The sequence below is a fragment of the Sinocyclocheilus anshuiensis genome, unplaced genomic scaffold (assembly GCF_001515605.1).
Source record: "Sinocyclocheilus anshuiensis isolate Anshui unplaced genomic scaffold, SAMN03320099.WGS_v1.1 scaffold54, whole genome shotgun sequence".
NCBI lineage: Eukaryota > Metazoa > Chordata > Actinopteri > Cypriniformes > Cyprinidae > Sinocyclocheilus > Sinocyclocheilus anshuiensis.
Window position 1 is genome coordinate 1,116,455 of NW_015547654.1, and position 18,650 is coordinate 1,135,104.

The following is an 18,650-nucleotide window of genomic DNA, read 5'->3' on the forward strand; positions in this document are numbered from 1 at the left end:
CCTAAAAATCAATTGGCAATTCAATTGACATGAAGCATCTGCTGTCTGATAGATCTATTACTACACTAAGGCCTGATATCGACTCAATATTTATTTGTTGACGAATTATTGATCTCTTAGCTCAATTTGTATTCTATTCGTCCATTCAGGAAAAAAAATGTCTCACTGAGCAATTAATTAATTTTATGCCTGAGAAAGATGAAAGATGATTTCTGTCTGCATTAATTGGCCTTGCATGTTTGATTTGCTATAGGTTGACTACCGATGTCCCTAGGTGTTGTATTGATCACCTTAGTGGTGCTCCATTTATGAAGCTCATTATTTTTAATGCTTATAGAAAATGGCGATTAATCCTCCATGTACAACAAATGATGTTTGTCTTGCTACCTCTACATCTTGAGAGATTGCACTGCTGGTTGTGCTATGGTGCTATACAATTAGTTTTCTGAACATATTATTAATATTAACATAACATAAAATAAAATAACATCAACTTCCAAGTTATATATAAAAAGAAACATTTCATATTCGTGGATCATGTCACACTAAAGACTAGTCCAGGGGTGCCCAACCCTGTTCCTGGAGATCTACCTTCCTGCAGAGTTCAGTTCCAACCCTGATCAAACACACCTGTCTGTAATTATCAAGTGCTCCTTCAGATCCTAATTAGTTGGTTCAGTTGTGTTTGATCAGGGTTGGAGCTGAACTCTGCTGGAAAGTAGATCTCCAGGAACAGGCTTGGGCACCCCTGGACTAGAGTAAGCGCTGCTGAAAATTCAGCTTTGCATCACAGGAATAGATTACACTTTAAAATATATTACCATGTAAGTTATTTTAAATGTAATAATATTTCATAGTATTATTGTTTTTACCGTATTTTTGATCAAATAAATACAGCCTAAGAGATTCAAAAACATTTTCAAAAAATCTTACCAACCCCAAACTTTTCAATGGTATCATGAACCTCTAGGCAGAGCAATTCATGATGATCATATCCTGGCTAAAATCGAACCAATTTTTAGATTTGTGTGCTTGAGTTGATTCAATCTCACAGTGCATGTAACCATGTTTGCTCGTATATTTTTCTTTTCTGTGTTTCTTTTAGACAACTCAAACCTCAAAACATGTATACGTTGAGCTCTGAGGTCTATTAGTCACAATTTTGGACAAGAAGCAGCCACAAGTTTAAATATCTCAAAATAATTATGGTGGTTTCTGTTGGCAGGGCCGGTCAGTTTAGACAAACACAGACAAAGTTCTGGATAGTGTGCTTTGGTTTCTTTCACATTTCTCAGCTCCGGGATAGTTGATCAATTCCTTGTGCCAAACTAGCCTGAGGATTAGCTTCACTGTTATTGTGTAAAGGGTTTCCAACATGTCAAAATCAATATATAGAGCCTTGCGACGCATGATTTTTATAAAGCGCCAGAGAAGACCATTAGATTCCATAGGCCAAGAGTCTATTGTATGAAATCACATGAGGGCCATGCACTTAAGTAGATGAACACAGAGAGGACACTTAGACCAAAAAAAGGTTAGATATAGGTTTAACTACCTTGTGTTTAAATTCAGGAGTGGGTATGGGCGTCAATACTCTGAAATTGTGATTGATTGTCACTGGTCTACCTAAATGGGAAATGGTGACACATAAGGAAGAGAATGGAACAATTAAGACTAAACTGTTGTGAGGAAGGTGGTCCAGATACTTGATTGTGATTGGAGACCAGGTCGCACGCTCTTAAAGTTGTGATTGCAAACAGCAGTGACCTAGATGCAGTGACACTTTAATATCACAGGACTGGAGCTTGTAAGTAGCCACTTGGTTTGTGTTCAATCAGTGTACAATAGAGAGTGTGCTGGGGTTTGTTTGGTGACCTGCAGGTCTGGGGGGGTGAAGGGGGCCACACGTTTCCCATCTCGCGTCAGCTGTTTCAGTGTTCAGTGTTATTGGATACTGAATAGCTTAGTTCATCATATTTGTTTACAGAGTTCCACCACAAGCATTCTGTGTCTTGTATATTAGTTGACCCAACGTGATTACTGACCTCTCTTTCCCCCGCCAGCTTTGCTGAAAGAGAGGTTTATTAAAAGATTGAGAAATGCTGTATGTGGAAACAATTTTGGTTCCTCTTTCTATTAGTGTACAACATAAATCTACAGCAGCTTTATATTTTTTCTATGGCAGGAAATAACCTATTTGAACAAGAACAGTCTGACTTTTAATGTTGCAGGCCTCCACCAGACTAATTGTGAGCAGGAAATCAATAATGGTGTGTGTGTAGAATTGTGTAAAAGCAACATTAGTTGCTTTAAGAGAATAGTTCAGCCAAAAAAAAAAAAAGAGAATATGGACAATATTTACTCACCTTTAAAAAGATGAACCAAATTTGTTTATTTTCTATCTTCTATGGAGCAGAAATCTTTGAAGAATGTGCTTCCCACTCTTTTCCATTAGTCATGCACCAAAATTAAAATTTTTGGACACGCTGGGCTGGAAAACAACACAAAAACAACAAAATAATTATTTTAAATTAGACCTTTCTACACGTTTCTTACACAAACGCAATGATTCACTTCAGAAAGCCTTTATTAACCACCCAGAGCTGTGTGGAGCACTTTATATGATGGCTGGATGCACTTTTTGGGCTTCAAAATCTCGAGCACCATTCACTGCCATTATAAAGCTTGGAAGAGCCAGGACATGTTTTAATATAACTCTGATTGTATTCGTCTGAAAGAAGAAAGTCATACACACCTAGGATGGCTTGAGGGTGAGTAAATCATGGGGTAATTTACATTTTTGGGTGAACTATCCATTTGTGTGTTATCAAGTTTACATGTTTGAGCATTTAAAATAAGAGATTTGTAATCATGAATCATTGTTTATGGGTCCTAAAATAAAGCTTATATTCACCTGTGGGAGACTGCAGCAGAGACAGTGGTCAGGAAACCACATTGGAGGATTCTCCAAATAAACCTACTGCTCCGAGAGCTCAATCCCCCGAGTCCATCAAAATAAGCTTTTGCATTACTGTGGTAAAGCTACGGAAATGAATGCAACCAAATTACTAGGTTTCTTATAACCTCTCATATAGCCATATTGCTTGAAATATGGGTGTAACCTTTGTTATTGCTTTTTTTTCTTTAACAACAAGCTTTTCCTTCCTCTTCATCCCCCCCCCCTGTTGATCCAGTGTCGGGATGTGCTGTGTCAAAGTGGTGGGTGGATAAACCGGGGAGGGGGCTGATTCTGGTCAAACAGTATGCTTTCTCAGTAGAGCAGCTTTACTGGCTGCCAAAGAAAACAAGTTCCCTCAGAAAGCGGATGGTGGCTGGGCTGCAACTTTAGAGAGCATGTGATTACCATCTGAAAAGCGCCACTCTTTGCAAAAGCTGGAGTTCTACGATGCTGGATTTTTTCCAGCACTCTCACAGCAAACAACACAGCGCCTGGTGTTGGTCCTGGGTGTCTTATCAAACTGGACACAGCGTGTTGTTTTCTTTTTTCAGACTTCCATGAACTTCACGATGATTGAAACAGTAGTTCCATTCCTATCTGATTGGCTCGACATGCAGTAAGCTACAAAATACAAGCCTGAATTTGTGCCATCTTACAAGAATGAAACCATCCACTGTGTTAAAATGGGATGTGGTTGTTTTAGTAGTCAGTGAATGAAGGGTATAAACTCGCTGTTCCTAGAAGCATGCAATAAAAATAGAATGACATAACATGTAGACAGATTCATCAGCAGTACAAGTGCAAAGTTTAATGAAATAACAAATAAAGTTTTAACCCTATAAAGCCTACTAATTCATATTTGATACACACATTTCTAAGGCCTCTAAATTATCAACATGATCAAAACTTTGAAAAACCTGTTGTACATGATCTACCACATGCCTTTTGTCATCTGAGTGATATTTCATACTTTTTTTAGCAAGTAAAAGACCTTTTAGTAAAATTGTAAAAACATCTCTCTTCAGGCCGTGGTTTATGTGTCTTTTTGCTGTGAAATCTTTAAAGACTTTAATAAAGTAAATTTAAGAATAACTTCAAAGATGAACACTTACTGGACTGAAGAAATTTAGGTTTACTTGATTATCCATACATCAATTTTTTTTTTAGAAAATTCATGTTAAAATGCTTAAAATATGATCAGGAACGTTTAAGGAATGTTGATTTGTTCATCTCAATCATCATTGTATTGCAGTGTATTATATGCTGTGCCCCCACCATATAAACTACAGAGCTTTGATCATGAAATAAACATTTAAATATCAAATTGTTAGGAGACATATAGGGATAACTGATATTATATGCATTTTATGTAAGTAGTCCATTATACTGTTAAAAATATTGATTTACATTAAGCAGTCAGAATTTAATATTACTTTTTGACCATATAAATATTAGCATCTGGACCAAAGGGCATATTTTTGCTTAGGACTTTGCTTTTGAGCTCCATATTTTCCTATATGCGTTAAAACTAATGAACAAAAACATGCAAACCTTTTTTAATTTGTCTATAGCAAGGTTCAATAAATTATTTCATTAAAAAAAAAAAACTTTTATTTCATATATCAGGCTTAACAGGGTTAAACATTTTTGGGGGAATTGTTCAGTTTTGAAGTACTTAATTTCATTGTTTTAGATATATTAATAAATCAGCAACACACAAAATAAGGTAAACATGTTAATAGATGATAGATGCAGTTTTCATTGCACAGTTTTCTATCTTGCAAGTTAGATCTGGCTGTGGATGATGCAATCAATTTTTGTAACAGTTTGCATAATTTACATATAAAAGGCTGTTTATTATGCTCAAAAGCTGATTGTGCTCAAAAAATGACAATGACTACCCTCTTCAGATGCACCTAGTTAAACTCAGTAGCAGGTGGTCAGTGACTAGCACAGTTTTTTCAGTTCAAAAACCTTTGTGAATATAGTGCAACAATTTCACCGTTAGTTGCTCAAGCCACTAAAACTACATTATTATTTTGTTTAAAAATGAAAGAATTAGGTCTAATTTAATGGCAAAATACATGCAAAAATATGGTTTTTATGTTGAGGCCATGTTGTTAAGCCCAAACTATAAAATCAGTAATCTGGAAATTGTTCAAAAAGGCCATCCGTGAATAGTTTCTCTTTCATTGCTAAGCAATAATAGCCTTTTCCATTAGAAGTTTTAAATCACTGGCCGCTTGCATGTCAAGGCTTTGGAAATTGGACCACCTGTGATGGTTTGGAATGAAATGTGCTGGAATTTGTATGCAAATTAGTGGCTTAATTAAAAATCCCTGAATATCAGTGAGGGGGAGTGGCCGAGAGTGGATTATGTCTTTCAAAGCAATAATACAGGCTGTTGTAGGGTTGTCCTCACAAGATGATTGAAGTTACCAACGGGAAGAGCTCTAATGTTTGCCGCAGCTCGATACCAAACTCACCAGATCAGAAATGGCTTCCCATTAACATCCAACCTCCCTGAAGATGCCTGTCTGAAGAGAGTCATTTGTTTAAAGGATCAAAGCGTGATTCCATCAGCCTTTCTAGTTACGATAATTTGTGTACAAGTACAATACGCTGCATTCAGTTATGACAATCCCTGATGTGTTGCCAGCCCGTCAATTTTAAAGCTGTCAAAACAAGTCTATTTACATTTATTAATGTTGTAAATAATGAAGTATCGCCTCGTTTTATGAGTTTATCACTTCTATACTGCAGTCATGGGAGTAGAAACAAATGTTCAGGCTGTGTTACTCTGACAGTCCCGTTACTGTAAATCACAATGTAAATCAGCCAGCGGTGCAGGGACTACTTCAAATGTAATTGTAGCATAGCTTCTCATTGCATGCCGCCAATTTGCAGGTGTGTTAAGAGTGCATTCTCAGCAGTATGATCAAGAAAAAATATCACATCAATACTGAGATCATATGCAGTGCTTCTGTTCTTGAATCATTGTTGGAGGCTCTGGAATGGGTTGTCTCATTATTTTAAGAGGCTGCAACGCAGATGAGCGTGAAAGGATGAATTGATCGCATGTGTGAATTGATATGTTACGTGCCGTAGAGGCAATAATCATAATGACTTTAACATCACGGTTTTGACTTTTCCTTGTTTTCTTTTGAAAATGGACTGTAATTCAGTGTTCACAAACAGATTCTGAAAATATTAAAATTAAATTAAATTCAAAATATTAGTAAATAATATAACAGTATATAAATATTACTTAAATAACACTAGAGTTATTTTTTTATACTGCGACTTTACTTTGGTCTCTAAGATTTGATTTTAAACTACCCAGATATGGTGTTTATTGGAGATTCATAAACAGGGATTCACAATGACATTATAGAGGGGTTTGTGAGATTTTAAAAGAAATGCCAAAAATTAGCAATACATTTGTTATTAGTTAGTTAACAAAAAAAAATACAAAACTTTAATGTATTAGTAAATTTTGACTTTACAAGTTAATAATACTTTTTTTCATTGTTAGTATTTTTGCATTGTTGATTATGTTAACAAATGAATCCTTTGTGAAGTATTACTGAAGATTTAAATAAAACAACTTTTTAATTATAATTATATTATGTATTTTTGAAATTTCCACATTTTTAAAAGACTGAAAAGAATAGTCTTTTTTTTTAGATATTTGCCAGTCAGATAAAATATTATATAATTCTTACTGAATAAAACATTACATTGAACTAACTATAATTATTAATTATTTTAACTGTTTGAAACCTTGATAAAATGTATTGTAATTAAATAATAATTTTAAGCCTATTACATTGTATTAAGAAAATACATAACAATGGAAATATTTTACTCTGTGAAAATACAAATTTTATTTATTAATAATAGGTTAATAAATCACAATGCTTGTAAATAATTTAAGCCATATGAGTTAATCTGACAAAAAGGGTTGGTTAAAGTCTGGATATTAATGTCTCTGTGGCTCTGTTTGGTAAGGTAATTGCAGTCTAGTCTTTATGCGTCTCCTCTTATGGCTGCTGAGAGGAACTAATTCAGTTTCAGAATCAGAATCAGAATCAGAATGAGCTTTATTGCCAGGTATGTTTACGCATACGAGGAATTTGTTTTCGTGACAGAAGCTTCCACAGTGTAACAGAATGACAGTGACAGAACAAAAAACACAGATAATAAAAAATAGAACAAGTAAATAAGGAATAAAAATATATAAATTGACAGTTGTATGTGCAGGTATATTACAATAGACAGTTTTTGTATGTACAGGTACTGTATATTATGTGCAAATTTGAGGTGTAGACTGAGTATGAGTGTTAGATAAATAAGTGTATGAGTGAATAAATAGTGTGTGTTCCACAGTTATTGTTAAGTGCGGAGCACGCCACGGAGGCAGCCATCACCGTCGGCGCCATCTTATCATGAGTTTGAGTTGTGGTTTAGGGCAAAGATTCTCTGGCAGGGGGCATCATGATGTTGAGTTACTCAAGTGTGTCCTATTAAAATAAACTTGCGTAACATATTATGCATTTCTAATTATACCTATCAGTTTTGACAGTGTAGTTGGTAACATAAATTATTGATCTCTGTCGAGCTGAAAGACTTTATTAATTAAAATGGAGATGTACTAATTAAGCTCTCTGCATGGGGGTGTCATAATTGTCCCCAATTTAATTTGGGTGGCACTCACCAATTGTGTCATAGTTGAGGGAGATGAGAATAGGGAGACTCTAGGGTACAGATGTGACCGTGACAATGGCAAAGAGTAATAGAACAGAGCAGAAGGACAGATTATTTTTTCCACTGTTAAAATACAATACTTTCTCCTATCCAAGTTGAATGTGCAGACAGTAAGCCATTCTTAGGCTGACTTCCTGGAAGAGCATAAACAGTGTGGCTCTGTGGTGATTTCAAAACATTGCTCTGTTTTTAAGGTTTGACTTTTCAATTTTATTGACTAATGGCATGAGTTTGAGGCGTTACTTCCTGTTTTACTAAACTATGTGTGGCAGGGACATGATGACACAGCGTAGGGTTCACTTAAATTTACCCTAAAAAATTGGCTAAAATGTATTGATATAACAATGACTTAAACTATTAAAATATATATTTTAGGTAATTGAAATAAAGCAGAATTAAAATAAAATAATTATTAGATGGAAAATTAAAAAAAAAATGAAAATTATAACTAAAATTACTAATTAAAATATTGAAATAAAGACTAATTCAAAATATTAATAAATAATATAGTAGTATATAAATAATACTAAAATAACAACTAGAGTTGTTGTTTTTAATACTGTAAATTTAATTTGGCCTCTAAGATTTGATTTTTAAAACTATACCCAGAGATATATATGGTGTTTATTGGACTATTCTCAAAGTCTTATATATATATATATATATATATATATTTGTATATAAAAGGAAAGGGAATTAATTTAATGTTCTTCTCATACAACTACACTGAGAAAGAAAAAAAGCATATCTGCTGCTTTATCATTAGATTGTATGTGATTAATGTGATTACAAAGGTTGTTTGCAAAATCTATACCCCTCTCCCACAGGTTCAGGGCTTATAAAGCCAATATTATGAGCATAAACCAAAACAACACTGTATGGATTAGATGTTATGACTGTGACTTTGATTTATTCCTGCATGCTGTGATACTGTTTCCTAATTCCCATCCTTACATAACACATTTTCATATGGAAGGTCTTTAGTGACCACAGACATCAGAGTGGGCAAAGACTAACCACTTTAAAGGGCTCGGCTGCTGCTCAAGTTGAGGTTAGCTCATACTATTCTTGGTCTCTTGCTGATTTTTCAACAATGCGGTGCACTAGAGAGGGAATGTTCTGCTGAAACACCATATGTATTAGATGTTGCAGAGCCTTTGCACTGAGGTTTCGTTATATTGCCCAAGGGATGGAGTATCATTGTTATTGCCAGCTCTTAGATTAATCATTCAGACTCAGGAGCTTCATAACATGCCTGTTGCACAGTAGCACAGCAACTTTCCATGTGCACTAGTTAATATGAACTTTTTTGCCTTTTTTTCTGATCAACATTTTGAAAAATCATTTATTAAATTTTGTGTTATGACTTCCAAGAGTAACTGCAGTCAGTTTTTGTAGGAATGTCTCGGATGGTCAGTTAGTGAGGTTATCTACATATTTTTAAACTAAAAAGTGAATAAATTTAGAACTCCGAGAGGTGCTTTACCATACTAACAATAACTGTTGACTGTCAGCTTGTTAAAACCCTCTCTGAGAAGCATCTCTAAATTCATCTCTCCCACCGCCGCCACACTCATCACAGCAGCACTTTTTAACAAATTATTCAGCTTCAACAATACATTTCAAGACAATTACTGTCAAATTCTTCCTGTTATTATGCATAATTCGAAGCTCATAATTTGTAGACTACTATAATGTAGTTCTCACTTTTTGCTTTTTATCCACTGCTGCTCTTGATGTGATTGTTTTCAAATATGGATGACAGAGTTGATACCAATATCAATACTAATTTTATACCACACCAAAAAAAAAAAAAATGCTATTAGATCAATGAATGTACACGTTTAAAAGTTTGGGGTCTGTAAGATTTTTTTTTTTTTTAAGGAGTCTTTTACGCTTCCAAATGCTGCATTTATTTGATCAAAAATACAGTAATATTGTGAAATATTATTACAATTTAAAATGACTGTTTTCTATTTTAATATTTAAAAATGTACTTTATTTCTGTGATGGTAAAGCTGAATTTTAAGCATCATTACTTCAATCTTCAGTGTCACATGATCCTTCAGAAATCATTCTACTATACTGATTTGCTGCTCGAGAAACATTTCTTATTATTATCAATGTTGAAAACAGTTGAGCTGCTTAATATTTTAGTGGAAACAAAATATGAATATAAAAATTCTAAAGAATGTATTTGGAACTTTTATATTATTATTATATAATTTTAAGCATTTATTTGAAATATCAATCTTTTGTAACATAAATGACTTTACTGTCAATTTTGATCTTTTTAATGCAGTATTTATTTCTTTTTTCTTTCTTGTTTTAAATCTTACTGGCCCCAGACTTGTCAACATAGTGTAAATATTAATAAAAAAATAACATGTAGCTTTCAAGTATTTCTAAGTGAATTAAACCATTTCATGCCTTCATACAATTAATCAAGTGGAACTGTTCAATAAAATGGACAATGAAATAAGAGCAGTGAGTGTTTTTCTATTTTTCTTGAAATTGTAGATGAATTAATGACATAGTAGACAAGAGCAGGTTTATTTAAGCTGTGTTTAAACAGCAAGACCTAATACATAGATTTGTTTTCTAATCTGTTTACATTCACTTAAGACATAATCGGCCTGCACAGCCTCATTACTGCAGTGATAAAGAGATCTTCACAGAGTTTGTGCACAAATCCAGATATGAGCATTCAAAGCAGCTGTCTCTCACAGTCAGGGTAGCAAATCGGTATCTCAGTAACATCTCTTAAGTTTAAGTATCGACTTGATGCCAAAGTACATTTGCTAGGCCTTAAAACAATGCAAGCAGTACTTCAATATGAGTGAAGTAATGATTCTGAGCTCTTCTCAAGAGCTGCTGGTGCTGATCTTCACATTTTGCTCTGAGAAGTTCCTTTTTTTCTCTTTGTGGCTGTGATAACAGGTAAAGTCTCCCCTCAACCCCCCCCTTCAAGGGACATGTGGGCCACGTTGTGTTTTTCTTCGCTACAAAGATTTCCCAGTCTCCTCTGAATGCCTGTGGCTGGAGTAAACAATAAGGCGGTCACGTGAGGGGCAGCAGCGGTGGCTCTGCAGCATCTGTGGGAGCGGCTGCGCTCCCCTTACAGGCGCTGAACTTTGCTCTGTTTGGAACCCGCGAGGCTGCTCCTCCTCTCTGTGCTCGGGGGGGCTCGTGTGTGTGTGTGTTGAAGCCTCTCGTGTAACTCGAGGAACTGTGAAAGCGAGGGGTTCGGGTTTTGGCACTACCTCATAGCACGTAGTGACAGGAAACACTGCACAAATGACTCGGCCAACTCCCCTCATCTCGCACTCTTTCTCGCTTTGTCTCAGTCGTTATTTATACATACCCTGTTGCTTGTTTGCTGCACAGCTGTCTGCCTATTAGGGATCTGCAAAACAACATATTTTTAAAATCAGCTAGTCTTTGAGTAGTTTATTTATCTGTAATATATAAAATAACAGTTAAATTATTTACAGTTGCTTTTTGGTTATCTGCAAAATATACAATTAAAATATTTAATAATATATTATTATATATACTGTACAATGCCTTTCAAAAAATAAATATTTTTTCTATTTTTTAAATATAATAATAATAATAATAATAATAATAATAATAATAATAATAATAATAATAATAATAATAATAATAATAATAATAATAATAATAATAATAATAATAATAATAATAATAATAATAATAATAATAATAATAATAATAATAATAATAATAATAATAATAATAATAATAATAATAATAATAATAATAATAATAATAATAATAATAATAATAATAATAATAATAATAATAATAATAATAATAATAATAATAATAATAATAATAATAATAATAATAATAATAATAATAATAATAATAATAATAATAATAATAATAATAATAATAATAATAATAATAATAATAATAATAATAATAATAATAATAATAATAATAATAATAATAATAATAATAATAATAATAATAATAATAATAATAATAATAATAATAATAATAATAATAATAATAATAATAATAATAATAATAATAATAATAATAATAATAATAATAATAATAATAATAATAATAATAATACTACAGATATTTAACATTTCAATTTGCCGAGCTATTATTGAGCTTCAATATGTTGAGCTATTTTTCAATGTAAAACAGCTATTTTTCATTTTTATATTAATAGTTGCTTTTTAGTAAACAGCAAAATATAATTAAAATATATAATATAACAATATGTACTGTACAATGCGTTTCTAAAAAATATTTTTATTTCTAATTAAGTATCAGTGTCTTAGTAGTGATGAAAATGCAGAATAATTTCATTATTACATAATTATTACATATATGTTTTATAATTACATAAGATTTTCATAAACATGTCATTACTGTTAGTTTTATAATAAAGTTCAGCACTATTTTACATTTGAGTGGGAAGTTTTTATTCTATATTATATTATATAAGAATAAAAACTTCCCACTCAAATGTAAAATAATGCTGCTGAACTTTATTAGAAAACTAACAATAATGACGTTCATGAAAATCTGATGAATATTATATTATATTATATTATATAAAAAACAATTGCCTGATTATTTGGTTATCAATTTTCACACTTTAATATTGGTATTGGCAAAATTCAATACCAGTAAACTTTATTACAAAACTAACAATAGCCTGTCAAGTAATCATTCAAAAAACTAGTTGCTGGGTGAACTATTTCTTTAAAGTGCTTTAGCTACGAAAAAAATGCTAAAAGAATAAATTGACCTCAGTATCACCTTTGTTTTTCACCATTTCTTTTTCTCTTTCTTGTTGTATTTTCCAGATTTTCACTGAATATTAACTCCAAAAAAGCCCACTGGCATAAAAAGCCGCTGTAATGCGTTTCACCGGTGATAAAATGAGGCTGAAGCCCTCAAGACTCCAGTGGTTAACTTAACCCCCCTTTCAGCGGCTCGCTGTCATTCCTGGCGAGGTTAGAGCGCTACGTGACGGTCATAAATACAGCAGCGGCCCTCCTGCAGCCACTCAGAAACAATGCGAGCCCCGTCCCCGTCCTCCCTGCGTTCTTCCCTCACTCTCAGGTGCTGAGTGGCCAAGACCCCTCTCCATCTCACTGTGACGCTGTCTTTCTCTCTCACCTTCTCTTTTCAGTTTGTACTCTTGCTCTCTCGCTCCTTGCTCTCCCCCTGTCTCCATGGCTCGTGTTTTTCTGCGCTGTAGGAGAGCCGCTCGTCCACCACTGTGCAGGGCACTGAGCTACACCTCCTCTCGCTTTCACATTTACATAAGGAACAGTAGCCTGGCGCCGGCTCTACCTTAACCAGGGCATCTGCTGCTGTTTACCAAGTGTGCGTGCACAGAATCAACATGCCACCACCAAAACAAAGGAAAATTAGTTTACATGCGGTACAGTCTTGTTTACCATTTTGGAGATGCACCTGTTTCAATTACGCGCCAAATCACAATGTGATTGTCATGTATAAATCAAGAAAATATAAGCAATATACAGAGCAACAGATTTTTACATTTGGAGAATGTAAATGAAGAAGTTGCCAGGGCTTATGCAGTCTTCAGAATGCTTTCAAGGACACACAATATTTTGGTACCATATCAGATATTGGCCTATATTAGAGATTTTTTTGGTTTGTTTATTTGAAATTGGATATTTGTGTTTATTAATTACTTCTATTTTTTCAATCATCTAACACTCAAAGTTAAACACAGATATTTTAACAACACTGTTAAATGCAATCTCAAAATGAATATCTGTTTTTTTTACACTTTACATATTAAGGTTGTGATGCCTAAATTCATTTGTAACCTTTAAAACAACTGAGTTTAGTTTTTAAGTGTTAAATTGCTGATTATTATTATTATTATTATTATATATTTTTATCTTTTCACAAGGCAGTGTTAGTCTTCACTAAAAGCATTACAAATATTTTTGGTTAATTAACAGATTAAATAAAATATAAATATTAGATGAAAAACTTAAAAATACTAAAAATAGATATAACTAAAACTATATCTGTAATATATCTCTATAAATATATCTCTATAAAATATATCCAAGTATTTCTATAAATAGATATAACTAAAACTGAAATAAAAATAAATACTAAATAAAAATATTTTACCCACAAACTAATAAAATGACAAAACTGCATAACAAAAGTACTAAAAATAAAAATTCTGATTCAAAATATAAACATAACAGCTTATTCAAAATATTCATAAACAAGATGATAATAACAATACTAATAGCACTGTTTCTCACTGTTTAATACTTATTGCTACAGGTATGTTCAAATCTCTAATCTTACTGTAAATATGAGCAATAGTAATATTGATGCTGCCTTGACAAACATCACTTAATATACTTCAAGCTTGCCTTTGTATTGTACAGCATACATTGTTCTACAGGCTCTGCAGCAGAAGGTTGAGGGTTTCTGCTCTCTCTATGCATAATGTTGGTAAACGGATCACATATTAATGGAAGCGGTGTTCCTTTGAGCTTCTAACCAGTCAACTTCTCACTCTTAACCACACACCTGCCATTTTTTATTACGCCCCTTAGGCAGCTTTGTGTGGAGTCCACCAAGGTATTAAACCTGTGGAAACCACCATAACTCCCCTAATAAGTGTCCATAACCCGCTCGCAAATGACAGGGTCTTTGTCCTGGCCTGAGGCAGTTAGGACATGATGTTCAGGGGAAGACGACTACCCCCACCTCACACCGCGCACGCACACACGCGCTCTTACCCATCAACCCCATCTCATGAAGTATGGAGTTTTATGAGGCACTCCAATACCCCCCACACTGTGTAATTGGGAGCGTCTCTGTCGTAGTGATGGCTCCCTGGGGAACGCGGGTGACATTGGCGGGGGGATGGACGGGGTCACGTGCCGGCGTGAGGGATGGTGGGCATGGCGATCTACGAGAGATTGGGACACTGTGCCTTTGACGCGTAGACTTAAAACATGCATTATTAGCCATTCATCAAAGTTTTGTAGGCAGCCGGCATCCGTTCTGTTGTTTTAAGTCTATAATGTGGAAGGAACAAGGTATGCCTCTCACAGGATGAAGCACAGGTGCTTTGTGGGCTTGCACTCAATAATAATCACATAGTCACTAGTAGGGGTGTAACGGTACACAAATATGACGGTTCGGTACGTACCTCGGTTTTAACGTCACGGTTCGCGTCCGCTCTAGTCAATGCTTGTGTTGGGATTATACCAGCACGTTTCTGAACCGTCCCAGAAGCGGCTCTCCAAGGCGTTTATACAGCGATCTGTCATGCCACATCAAAGACTGTCAAAACGCCATTTATTATTTGAATTTCCTGAGAAGAAAAAAAAAAAAACTGTATTCGTTCAGTTCACATGCGTACCGAACCGAAAGACCCGTACCGAAACGGTTCGGTACGAATACGTGTACCGTTACACCCCTAGTCACTAGTGAATTCCTATTGTGACATTTGTACTATTGACCTCAGCTTTGTGCGTAGCACTATTGTTACCAAAGACTGCTGCCTTCCTCCAGGGAAGTTACTATTTATGAGTTTAGATGTTGCTCATAAGGTTTGTGATTTTGGTGAACACAGTGGATGAGTTTGGGCAGTTTCTATATTACTCTTTCATATTTAGTAAGGTTTTAATAATGTTTTTAATAAAAAAATGTTTTCTGATGCCCAGTCCAGTACTACTTCTTTTCACTGGCCCCACCACAAAAAAATATACCACATATTTATTTTTAGCTGCAGTACCATTTAAACGTTTATGGTCAGTAAGTTTTCTTTTGTTTTGTTTTCTTAGAAAACTTTTATCTTTTATTTTATGTATACTTTTATCAAGCAAGGATGTGTTAAATATATTTTTGACAAAAATATTAAGCAGCACAACTGTTTTTTTAACATTAATAATAATAATAGGAAATTGTTCATTGGCAGGAAATCAGCAAAATGATTTCTGAGGATCATGTGACACTGAAGACTGCAGTAATGATGCTGAAAATGCAGTTTTGCATCACAGGAATAAATTACATTTTAGAATATATTAAAATAGAAACAGCCATTTTAAATGAATACTGTTTTATATAGTTTGTACTGTATTTTAAATCAAATAAATGCAGCCTTGGTGAGCAAGAGAGACTTCTTTAGAAAAAAGAAATTTGAATAGTAGAGTATGGATTTTGGATTTGCTAGAAATACTTTTTTTTTCTCATAAGTACTTGCTTTTCATTAAATGTCAAGTTTTTCTATATATCATTGTTTTTCCACGTTTTCTTCATAAATAGATAGCTATAATGCAACTTCATATTCATAAACAATCTTGTGCAATGCAGGAAATGAATTTTTTGTAGCTTTCAACAAATTCTTACTGATGCTTCGAAACACTACAAGTAGTAATTGTCTAAAAAATGGTTCCTATTTTAGCTATCTTAGATTAGATTATCTTGGTGGAAAATCAACAGAATTTGCACTAAAGTGGTGTAACTGTTTAGTGAGTTTGGCCCTCAGTTATTATGGCTTATTATATCATTATGTCTTGATCACTGGGGGAACTAAGGCACGGTTTTCTGTAAATCTGTTTTGAACTGATACTGTATGAATTGTGAAAGGGTGCTTCTTATAATCAATACCAATTACTTCCCATTATGATTCTCTTAATTGACACCCCCTCAACCCAAAAGTTAACTTAAGGGACAGTTCACCTAAAACAGTTGTCATTATTTACTCTCCATCCTGTCACCTCGAACCTCTATGACTTTTCTTTCTTGAAGAACAAAGACAGATATTTTGAAGAAAGTTTCAGCTGTTTAAAACAAAGCGGAACCCCTTTGACTTTCATTGAAGGAACAAAAACATGACATGAAGGTGAGTAAATGATGGCAGAATTTCATTTTTGTTAAAGTATCCCTTTAAAAAAACCCTGAGGTTCCAGATGGTTAATAAGACATTGTAGCGTCCCAGCTCATAAATATGACCATTCCGACGTGACTTGAAGACAACATTTGAATCTGGCAGGTAGCCAGCAGGAACACACAGGCATTGATATGAGTTCAGTATTCAGGGAATAGAACAAGACCAAGTGTGATCAGCAGTCATTGTTGCCGCCGTAGACTTTATAAAGACTCTTTTTTTTTTCCACATGGATGCCGCCTCCTTTCACTATCCCCTCGCTTTTTTCCTGACAAAAAGGGTGGCTAAATGAATTGCTTGCAGCAGCAACAAGCTCTGTATTCCCATCGCTCATTAGGTCAGACAGAAACATCAATTCTCTTGAGTCCATCAAAGCAGTTGCTATGCCTGCCGCACGACGCGGCTCTTAAACATCCCAGCGCTGGCTTTGTGAATGCAGCTCAGGTACTCCGTCATGGCGCCTCTCAGCTGGGGGAGGTGATGCAAAGTCTACGGTGGGTCTTTTGCCGGTTATTTTGTGGGTCATATCTTTGTGTGATACTGTGGGATGTAGACTGAAAAGTAGGGCGCCGATGCCACATCTCATAGATGCACACGACCATATTTCACATTAATTTCTCCTGAGGTGGGACGATGTTTGAGGCTTGAAGTATATAGGTTAATATACATCACTGATTCCCAACCTGGGACAACTAAGCAGTTTCCAGGGGGTACTTGGAACAGTTTAGCTTTTGTTTTGTTTAGCCTATAATAACAGGAAATGTAAGTGATAAAGTACTTATTGTGATATTGTGATCCATACTTTAATATTGAATTCAAGTGACTGTAATGTTATTAATGATAGGCTTGATATGATTATTACATAATCTCCTAATCACCATTTTATCTAATCACTATTATAATTTCATGATGAAAGTGTGAACATCTCTGAAGTGTGTGCGCACCGCTTGCAGTTTGCGTGACAGTCTTGGCAATGTATAAGCAAAGCTTATGTGCGCTGTGAATGCGTTTTGCTTTATTTTACAATGTTTTTAAATGTAAACATTTCTATTTAGTATTTTTTATGCATAATAGCAAATATTTTTGTTGTTATTATTATCATTATTTTAATATTATTTGATAATATTCTAATATTTTACAATAAAACAATAGGCTAATTGTAAATGTTTTACTAGTTTGCCATTTTGGTTATGAGCCTACATGTTGGACCATTTTAAATGATGTATGCAAATGAATTATTATGAATATGATTATTATTATTAAATATAAGTATTCTAATATTCATAATAAAACAGTTTTTAATTTTGTATAAAATAGCATAATAGCTATGTTTTTGGCCATTACAGGTTGGACCATCTTTAAATGACATTGACATTATTTTTTATTTTTATTTATAACAAAAATTGTTTTTTATTTGTAATTATTATTTGTAGTAATTTAATTATAAAAATTTATTATTATTATTATTATTATTTAGAGAGAGTTGGATTCCAGGTGTAATGTGAAAAAAATATGTATTTAAATGACATTTTCTCATCAGCCAAAGTTTCCTGATTGCGACTGCCATAACTAATGATAATGCTAAATTATATTTCATAAAACCTTAGCAGTTAAGGTCTGAAGGGGGTATTTGGGCTGTAAGGGGCACATACTTTAAGACAAAAAAGGTTGGCACACAGTTCAGAACAAAGATGTTCACCTGCAGCTGTAGCCTGGCATTTTTCTTTGACATGCTTCTAAAAAGCTTGTCATGTCAAGCATACTTGTCATATTTTTTACCCGACAGCATAAATGACTGGGATTTTTCTCCTATTCTTTCTTTCATGTGGGCTCTTTTACAGTGGCACTGTGTGACGGAGTCAGATAAAGCCTTCTTTTCTCTTTTCCTTGACAAACATGATCTGGTCCTACTGGTGGAAAAGAGCGTTATCCTGAGGTCGATGTTGACCATAAATACCTCAGCTCTTACAC

General features: G+C 34.0%; 1 protein-coding gene and 1 long non-coding RNA gene across 3 annotated transcripts in view; both read left to right on the forward strand.

Annotated features, from left to right (window-relative positions):
* Positions 1–18,650, forward strand: part of znf704 (zinc finger protein 704) — a 49,758-nt gene that overhangs the window by 8,709 nt on the left and 22,399 nt on the right. The gene's annotated exons all lie outside the window — the stretch shown is intronic.
* LOC107702117 (uncharacterized) overlaps positions 684–18,650 on the forward strand; it is an 18,448-nt gene continuing 481 nt past the window's right edge. The window contains exon 1 of the long non-coding RNA XR_001635730.1: positions 684–758. This is a non-coding gene — a long non-coding RNA (uncharacterized LOC107702117). The remainder of the gene's footprint in view (positions 759–18,650) is intronic.